Below are 13,369 nucleotides of genomic sequence, written 5' to 3'. Positions count from 1 at the left end.
ATTCATCGTCAATCCAAAGCCCCATGGACCACAATTTGAATACTTAGTTATACTAAACATGTTTATTAAATTGATATATAAATGGACATTCAAATATTTTTAATATCATGTGTGAATCCTATATTAAGTATGGGGGTTACACATCTCCCTTGTAAAAAATTATAAAATAATAACATTAGACATATGAATAAAAACTAAATATTTATTTTCATAACAGAGGTTTTCTTTTATACCGTAAAACTATAAATATAAAACATTCCATCACATCTCCTTCTAATATAACACCATTATATGAATTTTGAAATTCATGATAATATGGATTTTCAAATTAAAAAAAAATAAAAATTAATTATATAATTAAAAACGTAAACCCTAAATTATTCCACTGCATGAAAAGCTATGAAGGCTTGTGCGGGGTGGCAGTGAAGAAATTTGTGTGATTTGATGTTAATTAGTGTACCCTGCTTGTAGTGAGCTCCACTTATGTTTATTGAGATAGCGTAGAAATGTGATGTCAATGCTTCTCTGGTGGTATTTGTCCAAGCACCGCAATGTAGGTACTAGGGGCACTTGTGTTCCGTTCCATTATGGTGCTTTCCATGGACACTTAGGTTATTGGTTTATCCTTAAAATTTGGTTGCCAATGCAAGGTTTTCTGTCAATCGTATTATCTGCTTAGTGTTCTTTCTGGTAGCTGTATTTTTATTAACACTAATAGAATCCCATTACTTTCGTCACCCCACCGCCTCATATCCCTGTGTGCTATATCCCATCCTTAATGTGGTTTTCGTACTCTATATTACAAGTTATAGGTATTTTTTTATTTTTTAAGTACACAAAGGGAAGCCATCGATTTCCATTCCATTTCGAGACTTTTGAGCAAAAAATCAATTTATTTTGTATTCTCTGGTTATATATATATATATATATATATATTTCTTATTAAATATTTTATAAGGAGTTTGAATATGGCTCCGCTTGTGGATATTCATTAATAAATTGAATATGGCTATGCTTATAAGGGAATTTTCCATGGAACCCTCCCTTCTTTCTGACTCCATTTGTAAGTACTCCGTTATGACTATAGGTTAATTTTGTTATAAAAATTTTACGGTGCTCTATTTCCCCACACTTAAAATTATTCTTCTTTGAGCTTGTCACGTGAACTATATCTTTGTATACTTTGTTTAACCCCACACTTAATAGCATTTTCAAATTATATGAAATAACACTTAAAAGTCTCCTTACTCAAAACCACAACCAACCACAACCAACCACTTAAGTTTTTAATAATTATGAAAAACCGATGTCAAAATAGGACGCATATCCCCAAGTTAATCTTATTATAGACCCACATGGACAGCCCCCACATGGGACTGCGCCCACTCATGAGGGGGGAAACGGTCTAGTCAGGAGAGGCGACTAAAATGAGTCGTGCATTCCCTTCTTTGTATTATACTAACCACATGCATCCCGGTCCACCGGTGTCCAACATATAAATGGAGGCTACCACACCCATCCCCACCAAGACGAAGCCTATATATGGAGGCTGTCACCACCCACACTCACACCCATCCCCATCAAGACGAAGCCTATAAATGGACGCTGCCGCCACACATTGATAAGCATCGCAGGAGGCAGCATTATTAGAGGTTATATATCATTCCATCCAGCCAGCCAGCCATGAGGTTATATATCATTCCATTCATTTGCGCCTTTTGCATTGGCAGTAATGGTAGTAGCTGCGCTGGTTGTGGGCAGTGCTGTAGGCACGCCCAATACAAACTTCGTATCGTCTGCGTGTAACACGCAGAAGATCCCAAGCGGAAGTTCCTTTTATAGTACTCTCGGATCCCTCCTCGTAGATCTAGAGGGAAGCACTGAGTAGTTTAGCTAACCGACTGTTTCATCCGCTACGAGCAGTACAGCTTCTAGTTATGTCAATCTCTGCTCAACTGCACTGTGTTTCTTTCTCTCATGTTGTGCCATTCTCACCACTCACTATCTAAATCCTTCATATAATAATACGATCGTGCATAATTTCATTCATTTTCAGTGTCACCGCTTTTGTTTTCAACTATGTACCACGAATAATTACGTTCACATCGAATTGAAATGTTATATTCCATTGAACTTTACATGAGGATAGTGCAACTAATTTAGTTTTTAGATTTCGTATTCTTAAATTCATCCCATCAATTATCCAAGTTTCTAATATTCTTATGACAAAATTTTCCATCTCCATTTATTTCTCGTAAAGTATCACTAATTTATGAACTTCATAAGACTATGAATCTTATAATTTAAATATATTTTAAGGGTAAAAATTAATGTTATTAAGCCTAATTATAATTTAATGTATTTTTATTTCTTTTCTCAATTTTAATAATGTGAAATGTATCTTAAAGTAATTTTGAAGAGTATTGGTGTTTAATTGATAGGTTTAAGCTAATCTAATGTTTATGAATTATTTATATAGTCATATTAATTCTTCTTCTTTATTTTGTTGGATAAATTAATCTCTTCATTCATAACAAAAAGTTTCATATAGCTTGAATTACCAAAGGAGAACTAAAATGCACGAGTTTTTTAAACTAGCAAGGTTTCTAACAATAAGAAACAATACGAAAATGACTATGATAATGAGAACAACATAGAAGACTCCTTGGGTATTCGAGATTTCAAGGGGAAAATTTCCCGAGTTCACTAACTTTTACCCTACAAGGTATATGTGGGTATAAAACCAGTAAATATCTATCTTAATTTTGGATATAACAAAATTTATTTTAGATCAAATTTATCCCCGTGCAAACATTTTCTCAAATTTCCACAGAAAATGAGATTTATACCTTAAGAAATTTATCTCTCTACACTCTATAAATCCCAAATAATATAAATCTATGTTTTTAATATAATTGAACTTATTTATATACATAAATAAGATATAGTTGATATTAAATATTTTACTTCATTATCTAGTTAAATAAACTATAGTTGATACTTGGAAGTTTGGATAATTATTTGGAAACAAACTTTGACTACATCACTAAATGTTTATGAAGCCATTGATTTTCCAATTGGATAGATGGTTGTTAAGAGAGAATATCTTACACAGATGGAAATCCAAGAAATAACGATAGTTATGTGTTCATGGATTATAGGCAACGTGTAATGGAACATCACTCTACACACTTAATCATTGCTACAAACATGCAACTACAAGCCCATTCTTGAAGGAGCTCGCACATGATACAATACTTCCTACATCATTTTGACCACAAGTGACCAGTGGAAACTATTACCAATACTTCTCCAAGCATGTACTGGATATAAAAATCACTTTTTACAATAATTTATATAATATAAAAATATGTTTATTATATTAAAGTTTCATATTAGGTCACTTAATAATTTAAATGCTATGTTATATCAAATCAACAAGAACAAGAAACTGTGAAATTTACTTAATCATGAAGATAATGCATACGAAAAATGAAAATTACAATCACACAATTTTGGAAGGTAAGATACTTTATAGATATATTGAATAAATGAAATAAATATGACTAAATTTATCAAAAAATTGTTACAATAACTACATCTCCAAACTCTACCATACCAAAATCATGGAATGGCTACCCACCACAAAATGTCCCCAACAAGGTAGCATCAATATAATAAGGACATTATTCCATAAAAATCAAACACCCTCCGAGCATGATCTTCCTTGGGATCAACACCACTCCTCTATTATTGTGCTCTCTCTGACAAGCTATTAGTTGATAATTTCATCTTCCACGATTTACTATCCAAGTGTCCTCATGCAAGACGATTCTCCTCTAACTATGTGCCACATGTGCCAGATGTTATTTTCATTAGATTAATAGATTTCAAAGCCCCCCATTGTATTGGATACCTTCCAATACTATCACCTTGAGAAGGATTTGACATGATGTAAAAATTTAAATATATATAATGTAATATTTTCAAGAATAATTGATTTTCAACTATGATTACTCGCATTTAAATGGGTTCCAATGGAATTAATGGTTTGGATATCACAGTCTTAGTTTCAATTTTATAGACAGTTACAATTCACTTCTAAAATCAATTTAGGGACATGCTTTTATTTTCATCTATGGTTTTAGCCCAACGAAAGTGGAAAAAGAGATTTGTGTAACCTTCAAAATTTATGTATGGCAAAGGCCACTCAAGAAGACACTAAAAAATTGCTAAAACAAGAACCAAGAAATAATACCGAGGACTCTAAAGCTCAAACTTGGATTTGCATTAAAATACATCACCAAAAGCAATCTATCAAAAAATGATAAAAAGCAAGGGATTGCAAAGGAAGTTTCGGGACTATAGCTCAACATATATAACAAACTCACATAACAATAATGACCTATAAACGAAAATTAAACCAAATCCCAATTCAAGGTCAAGACTAGAGAAGTCTCGAAATAAATGAGAATTTTTAGATATAATCAAGTAGATAGATCTAAGATACTCAACCAGACCTCTCACATCTAGTTTTTGCAAAACTACAAATAACAAGGAGAAAACGTGCTACCAAAAGAAGGCAAAACAAAGCAAGAAAACTTTGACTGAGACACCAAAATTGAAAAATTAATCAAATCTAATTAAAAAAAAATGATACATATATGACATAGATACAAACCTCTATAAATAAAAGAGAATATATTTGAGCAAAAAAAAAACAAATCTATAGAAACTTAGAAAATAAAATAGAATAAAATAAAGATAGCAGAATTCTTCAAAGATGATTTGTGAATCAAAATTGATTAGAAAATTAAAATATAATATACTAAAATGAATCTAAGAAAAATTGTGATCTAATGGTTCCGTTCTCATGTAAAATAGTGGTTCAGGCAATGAAAAGGTACCACTAAATGAAATTTTCACATCCTTCAACAAAAATCAGAAAGTAAGTTGATTTTTTAACCAACAATATTGACAGGAATTAAGATATGCATTTGTTTTACTCAGATTTTGTATAAAAAATTATAGAATTTGACCTGAAAACTGTGATCTAGTATTTTCTCATTTTAAAAAATAAATAAAAGATAAAAAGTCGATTTCTATCTATTTTAAGGTAATTTATTTTCAAATATAAAGAAACTGAGTCTAAAAAGCACTTAAAGCGGGTCAAAAGTAGTAGACAAAACACAGATTCCAATAGAAAACCAAAATCACCAGTGAAATAGGAGATTGGAATCACTATGGTAGAGTTTGTTGTGCTCTACAACAACCCCCCATTTCATATCATTTTTATTCACAAAACTATAATATGAAATGGGTCCCTTTTTATTTTAATTGGTATCAACTTTGTATTATTCAAAAAGGTTCGAAAACAAAAAGAAAACATTACAAAACCTTTTTGACAAACCAATTATTTGGTCTTACAATATAAATGATTAATCTTTTATCATTGCGATAAAGCGATTGCAAGATCGCATATCGCAATGACAAAGTAGGCATAACTTAAAGGCCCATTGGTTTTCTCTGATGCGATAACATGCAATAGGTTATCGGATATCGGTAATAATAAGTTCACATAACAAAAGTGCCTTTCGCTCCGATGCGATCCGATAAAGTCCCTTTCGCTCCGATGCGATGTGATATCGCTATCGGCGATCGGGGATATCCCATGCATGCTTTTCAAAGTGCCCCAGTTAATACTCCCGATGCGATGCGATATCGCTATCGGCGATCGGGGATTCCAAAAGGTGCCAATATAAAGATTTAAGTTTTTCCTCGACGCCCGATTGCGATAAAGCAAAAAGCGCAAACTTCAAAAATTATTAAGGCATGGATATTACGATTAATTCCTATTAAAGGCCTTATCTTTCAAACAGTGATTCACCTGTGCTCAACCGCCAAAACATCCAGGGCATGCTTAAACAAATCATTCGGCTGATAAACGATATGATGGGCATTTAAAGGATTGGCAGGTTTTAACGGCCATTTAATGAAATAGTAATCTGTAAAAATCTTTTCACAGATTGTATCCGCGGCCACTTTAAGTTAATCCTTCATCGTGCATTGATCAATATATCTCACTCGTATTTGGTTTTCGCTACCAATTCTCTGTGTTACGCTTATTTTCACTCTTGTGCAGAATTATTCTGAAGTAATAGATTCAAGCAGAATGGGGAAGAAGTCTAAGAAAACTGCAGTCGCTTCCGCTTCACCAGCCACAGGACAAGTCATCGCTGATCCAGGAAATAAAAAGAAAGGATTGATATATGATACTACATGTTCAGGACTCGGCAAAACTACTTGGAAAAGTACTTATAATTTGATTGAAGCCGAGAACCAAAGGTGACAGTAGTACAAGCCACAACAGATACCAATTGAAAATCTGATGGTACTTTAAAGGACTTAGCCGACTCTTTCCTTCATCGGATAGTGGCTCGGGAAAAAATTCTCCCATATACCGATGTAGTGAGGTGGGCAATTGAGGAAATCCCAATCACAGACAGAACCTTCTGCACCAGAGATGGGAGAATCTTCGGTTCATTTCAGGCTAATGATTTAAGGAAAATGTATCATTTGCCTAAGCCAGAGAAGAAGTACAACAAGGCATTTCTGGAGAAATTCCGAAGCGAGAATGAAACTGAATCAGAACCCATTCAGGATTGGAGGCAAAATCTGGCGAAACACAAGCATGAAACTTCCATTAAGTACTCTGTTGATTCCCTATGTTCTCCGTAATGTTATGCTAGGATAATGATGTGTAGATTATGGGGGTTGCACGATTCTGCTAATTTCACTATAGAAATGGTTCCCTTGATGGAAGCGGCATGTAAACGTGAAATAATGGATTGGGCACTTATATTGTCAGATAAGCTAGCAACATCAGTTCTTAATTTTAGAACTAAAACCTCCGTCACCGAAAGGCTTATTTTCCCCTGTCATGCGGAAAGAGTCAATTTTGCGGACAAGACCGACCTCCCTAGAAACTAAGACGTTTATAGTGACAACCAAAACAATCAAGCACTATATTTCCCTAAATATGCATTTAAAATAAGAGCAACCAGGTGTTTAAGGCATACCTTTAGTCCAACGTTGTTTGTAGCAGCCAAGCCTCTTCGATCTAGATGAGCTCCTTCTCCTTGAAGCCTGCATACACTAACAAGCAAACGATTACATAACACCTGAATAACTCATATAATAAAACATATTAATCATAAAGACCAAGGAGTTTATGAAACAAATTATATATAACAACTTGTTGAGAAAAATGAACTTAATTTTATTAATTGGAAACAAAAGAAACCTTACAACCAGCACCTTGGTGTTGTGCAGGTCCCTCCCAGGGTCCAGCAAGAGTTCTCCTCTACTTTGATCAGCTCACCCACTTCCAAATGAAGCTAAGAAAGGAATGTGATCTCTCCTCTCAAGCTCTATAAGGGAGTCCTAATTTCAGCAGCATCTACCCTTAGGAATGTTCAGCTTTCAACCTCCCCTCCCTCTGGCCCAATGCCTGTATTTATAATGCTTTGGAGGAAGTTAAACAGGTCCACCATCAATGGGATAAGCCCCTTTTTCAAAGGGATAGCTCCCCTCTTCATGGGATAAGTTCCTCTTTCATTGGGATGCATGAACCATCTGGAGGCGCTCAATCCATGTCAAACCATCTTCTAGAATACTCTAGAATCGACCGCAAGTAAATTTTTTGAAGTAAAACTTGCGCCTTTTGACTTTTACAGGGGTACGCACCCACCCCTTTACAGACAGAGCGTACAAGTACGCAGGTATTATGTACTTGAGGTGCGGGCCCGCATGTAAGAGTAAGAGAAAGTGAGTAACCAGAGTTATATTTATTTTTAAAGGCTTTCTCTCTTTTTTGGAGTTTGACATGAGGAGCATAGGTATAAGACTTGCCAAGGAGGACAGTATGGTTATTGATGGAGCCATACTGACTGCAAATAGTCATGGTGACGAATTTTAGTGTAACAGATTGCCCCCTAAAGTGCGAGGTCTGTAGTAGATTAGGGTTTTATATCATCTAGGAAGGGTGAAGGACTTTATCATTTCGAGGATTATCTTGTGGAGAGCCCAGTCGGAACCTGCAAATATTCAACACAAAATACATATATGAGATCATATCATCGCTGAGGTAGGCATTCCCATACTCAGATCAAAAACTTAACTAGCAAACTAACTACTGCTCTGATATAGGAATGATTTTGCAATACATCATAATCATAGACACATGTAGACACAGTATGGACGCAACCATCTGTTTATAATTAGTCTATTGTATAATGAATACAAAAATCCTCGTAGCCTGGATGGCGGAAACTAGATCCAGGGTCTTCATTTCTGCTTCCCGAAATAGTACGATTCTATCCATGCGAATAATTGAGTTGATGTCGAACATGGTAGAAACCACTTGATTACCAGTCAATGATGTAAACCATTAAGAAGTGTGAGAGAGACCACCAGTGATGTCAATGGTTCTCAAAGTACCCAGTACAATCCGTGAGATGTGAATGAATGTGTTGATGTCGAACATGTCACGGAATCCTTTGATCAAAAGTCAATGATGTGAACTGTCGTCAAAGGTGAGAAACTTGCCATTGAGGCATGCAGATTTCAAGGCACTGATGATTCCTAGATCATCTTTCTAGATAATGTGCTGATGTCGATAGAAAGCGATCCGTTGCAGGCAAGCCCATAACATGAAATCATAGATCAAGTTGAAGAAATGTAGCTGTAAGGACTGACTCATGGATGGTCAAGATGGATGACAAATATTTTGCAGATGAATGGTTTATTTGCAAGACTCCTCTTGAACACATAACGACACTACAGATGGTTTGGTAACAATTGTCCCAAAGTTAATACCCGGAAACTGGCTGAAGACTTTCAATGTGGTTTGATCAACTATTAGGCAAAGGATTTCCCAACCCAGGTGAATGAAAAGTGTCGTGTTCAAGAGTGGTGATAAGGTTTTTCCGATACAAAGTATAACAAATAGGCTCATTTTCCTCTCTTTTCCCCCACCATTTCTGGCAAGTACCTCTTTATTTTTTACAAGCTTGAGGAGGATAACATTTGCTTGATAATAAGTTCATCCTTCGGATGAGTCCAACATAGTTTAGATTCGAACCCTAAGAAGGAGTGGTTCGTTCGTGTTTGTAATCGAATAGGTCCTTTACTGTGAAATTTTAACGAGTCCAGTATAGGAGAAACTCGGCGTTTTTCAATTTTAGAGAGTCTGAAAAACTTAAGAAGACTCCAAGGTTGACCTTTTTCGTAAATTTGTGTCTCCCAAGCCCGAAAAAGTATAAAATAATACTTGAGAGAACCGCTCGATCTTTACGACCAAGGAGTACTTTCATGATTAGTGTCTCTGATCTGAAAAGTAAAGAGTGATCAAGGACATGTCGTTTTATTTCCAATATTGAATTTGAAACGACAAAAATCCGACAATCTTTTCATGTTTTTACGGTCAGAAAAGGGTTGTAAGAGGACCGTCCTTTTAATCCTGTTTTAACGAGCTAAAAAGAAAACTCGGCAATCTTTTCACATTTTAGGAGACAAAAAAGAGCTTAAATATGACTCTGATGTTTTTGTTTGTGAAAAATGACAATTTTCCCTGAAAATCCTTCATCCTGCACAAAAACCAACATATTACTCATACCTGTTGAAGATAGATAAAGATACTTCGAAAAATACCTTTTCATTGTGAAAAATAAACAAATTTACCATTTATTTACCCAAAAAACCTATAAAAAGGGCTTTTACCAATTCATTTTTACTATTTTACTATTTGAGGAGAGAAAAAGGGCTTTTGGCAAGAAACTTCTCGAGGACATTGCGGAGAATCCGACCGTCGAAACCGAACGCTGTCTCTTCCAGGTAATTTACAACACCCTCCTCTTCAATTTCATCTGTTTAGAATTCTTTTTTAGGCCCTAGATTTCATTTTTGGGAGGTTTTGTGGTTTCAAAAAGCGCCTCTCGGGGTACGCAGGCACCACACTAGGGACCCGTGTACCTCGGCATTTTCTCATTTGGAAAAATGTCAGGGGTACGCACCTTGCCTTCAGGGACCCTGCGTACCTACACTCTGTTCCTAAAGCCGGGGTGCGTACCCCACGCAACGAGTTTCAAAACCCTAAATTCTCTAAAATGGACCAAAATTTTTTGATTTCATGAAATCTAATGGATGTTTTATGGTGTGTAGATTGTTCACCATGCTTGATTGGTGCGAGAGAGAGCACGAGGATGTTGATTTGGCTGCCATTAATCATCAACCGTCAATTGATGCTTTGAAGGCATGCGGCCTTTATAAATACTGGGCCATACCTGGCATGAGGGCCCAAGTGAGCTTTCTAGAGTGGCTGGTAGAAAGATGGAACGTTCAGGACCAATGTTTTTATATTGGAGGGCACCAGCTTGAGATGGAGCCGGTAGATATCTACTTTCTCACTGGTTTTCCCAAGAGAGGCGAACACTTGACTCTGTTCGGGACTACGCCAGGTGGCCAATCTATCGCTAGTCTCCGACTAGAGTGGTGTAACACTCAGTTTCAGGAGAAGGGGATAGAGATCAAAACTATATCCTGTCCTGAACTTATTGTGATTGCCTTTACAGTTACCAGACATTGCAGGGCTGCCACTTTACACATTGCCACTGGATCCCAGATGCGGATGGAAATTGATTGCTATCGAGGTACCATTTTCAACTGGTGTGATGCTGTGTTGGCCAATGTAAGAGGCCAACTTACTAGAGCCAAAAGCGGAGAGCTAAAGACCTTTGGTTATGGAGCTTTAGTTGTGAGTTTTGGCTTAGAGAGGGTTCCGATGCTAATCCTACAGCAGCTCACTGTTGAGGTCGGGCTTCCTCGAGAGCCCAAATTGATGCGATGGGTTGCGGTTATGGCCCGTCATCCTGATGAGGGGACGGAGGTCGTCCGATTTACTCCGAAGTAGTTTCGCTGGTTAGAAGACCAAGTCTTTTCTATACAGGATTTTCCTTATGCCGGAGTTGATTTTCGTGGAGATCCGGACATGGTTCTTCCACCGGGAGAACAATGGGATGATACAGGTAACTTCATTTTTCACAAGTTTTTAAACTATCTATTATTTTTGTTTGTTTTATATCGTCTTAAAACTGATAGTAATAATTTTCAAAATGCAGATGTAGGCCCACGTCGTCCAACCAATCTCCGGCCTTACGATAGGAGACTACCAGCTGCAGCGGCACCGGCCCCACAGGACGAGGCCACAGAGACTTTAGCTGAGTTGGAAAATGACCTAAAACGTCTTACAGCAGATGTACCGGAGACTACCATAGATGATATTCCAATCAGGCTTCAGCGCTATGTAGTCAGGGTCCCAGGACCTTTTAGGAGGTTCTTGTGTAGGGTGGCCCATGCAGTGGTGTCATATAGAGATCATCACCAGTGATTGGATGGTCGTTTTCTAGACACATGTGACATTTTGGTTTTTTGTACTTATCATTTTTGTCGATCATAAGGTGTTTTTCAACCTATGATCGAAGACGATGTATTTTTTGACACACTCCTATATATATATATCATTATTACCAGCTTATCTTGTAAATCATGTTATGGAATGGTTTTAAATTTACATGTATGATTATTGCAAATGTCTATTTAACATTCAAGACGCAATTGCATCTGCTAATGTATTTAAAGACCTTGGAATATGCTGATATTCAATGTAATCAAACTCACGTTCCAAAAGATGCACTCTTAAAAATAACCTTAATAACACTGGATTTCTAATGGCATACACTCTATTAAGTTGTAATACAACGAGTTCAGAATCTAACCTCACTATCAAACTCCGAATCCCAAATGAAATAGATTTAGACAATAACTCGATCACTGCACTGTATTTGGCAATGTTGTTTGTTGTTTGACCGAGGCTTACCCCATGCATAGAAACTAACTCGTCATACGGCGAATAGATAACCCAAGCTGCGGAAGAGATATTCTGTGTACTACGACAAGCACCATCAGCGAAACCAATGTACGTTTGGAGAGGCATGGATATCTGCAATATCAAGAGTAAAACCAAGATAAGCCAAAATAATGACGAAAACACACTCTCTAGGCTAAGAACACTGTCTAAACTAACAAACACACCAGCTAGAAAGAAAAAGTAACCTAACTGAAAATCTCCATACCCATTCGTTTAAGCATAATACCTCTTCAAGTAAAGACCATTTCTGGGTTTACCTAAAGAGTCCCCGTCAAAGTCTACCAACTCATAGGCCCCTTTTGCTACCTTTCGCTTGACAATATAGGGCCCATGCCACATAGGAACAAATTTTCCAGCACCTAATTTATCATTAGCTTGATCATATAATAACACTAGGTCTCCTTCCGAAAAATTTCGAGGGGTCACATTTTGATCATACTGAGCTTTCATACGTTTTGCGTGAGTCTCGATCGCCAATGCAGCATCACGTCGATTCTCATCTAATTGAGCTAAGTATAATAAACGCTTTTCCTCTTCAGAAGTAGCTGGAAGTAACTCGATGGCCATTTGTAGTGACGGGATTTCGCATTCAATGGGTAGCATAGCTTCCAAACCATAAACTAGTTGGAAAGGAGTGAACCCTGTTGATGTTTTCACTGAGGTTCGGTACGTCCAAAGCGCTAAAAATAACATGTTGTGCCAATTCGACTGATGAATACCAATGATTTGTCGGATCATGATAACTAAAACTTTGTTGATGGACTCAACCAGACCATTCGCTTGTGGATAATAAGGAGTTGAACTATCGTGACGCAAACCAAGCTGGCCTGTATGTTCTGTCATCATAACGTTTCAAAAATGACACCCATGGTCAGTGATTATCGCTTGTGGGACACAAAACCTAGCAATTATATGATTGAACATGAAAATTGCAGCTGTCTTGTCGTCTGCCTCGAATGTAGGCATCACCTCGGCCCACTTAGTAAATAATCTAACGCAAGGATGATATACGCATGCCCCCCGGCCGAGTGAGGGTTACATGTAATAAAATCGATACCCCATTTGGCAAAGGGACCAACGGAAATTATAGGGTGGAGAGAAGCAGGTGGAGCGTGCATCTTTCGATCAAACACTTGACAGTTGTGGCATTTTCGGACCACAATAATACAATCTTTAAATAAGGATGGCCAGAAGTAGCCAGCGCGCAATATCTTTTGGGCTGTGGCATACCCAGACATATGACCACCACACACTCCAGAGTGACAGTCATTTAGAACCCTTTCAGCCTCTTTGTGAGTTAAGCAACGTCGAAAAATAGAGTCTGCCCCACGGCGATAAAGAGTATCTCCAATAATTTTGTATTGTTGGGACTGGAATCGAATT

This window comes from Pinus tabuliformis, chromosome 4_1 (assembly GCF_031772625.1).
Source record: "Pinus tabuliformis cultivar Carrire ecotype Pingquan chromosome 4_1, CPIR1, whole genome shotgun sequence".
Classification (NCBI taxonomy): Eukaryota; Viridiplantae; Streptophyta; class Pinopsida; order Pinales; family Pinaceae; genus Pinus; species Pinus tabuliformis.
The sequence above is the reverse complement of the archived record's forward strand: the minus strand, read 5'-3'. Positions refer to the sequence as shown.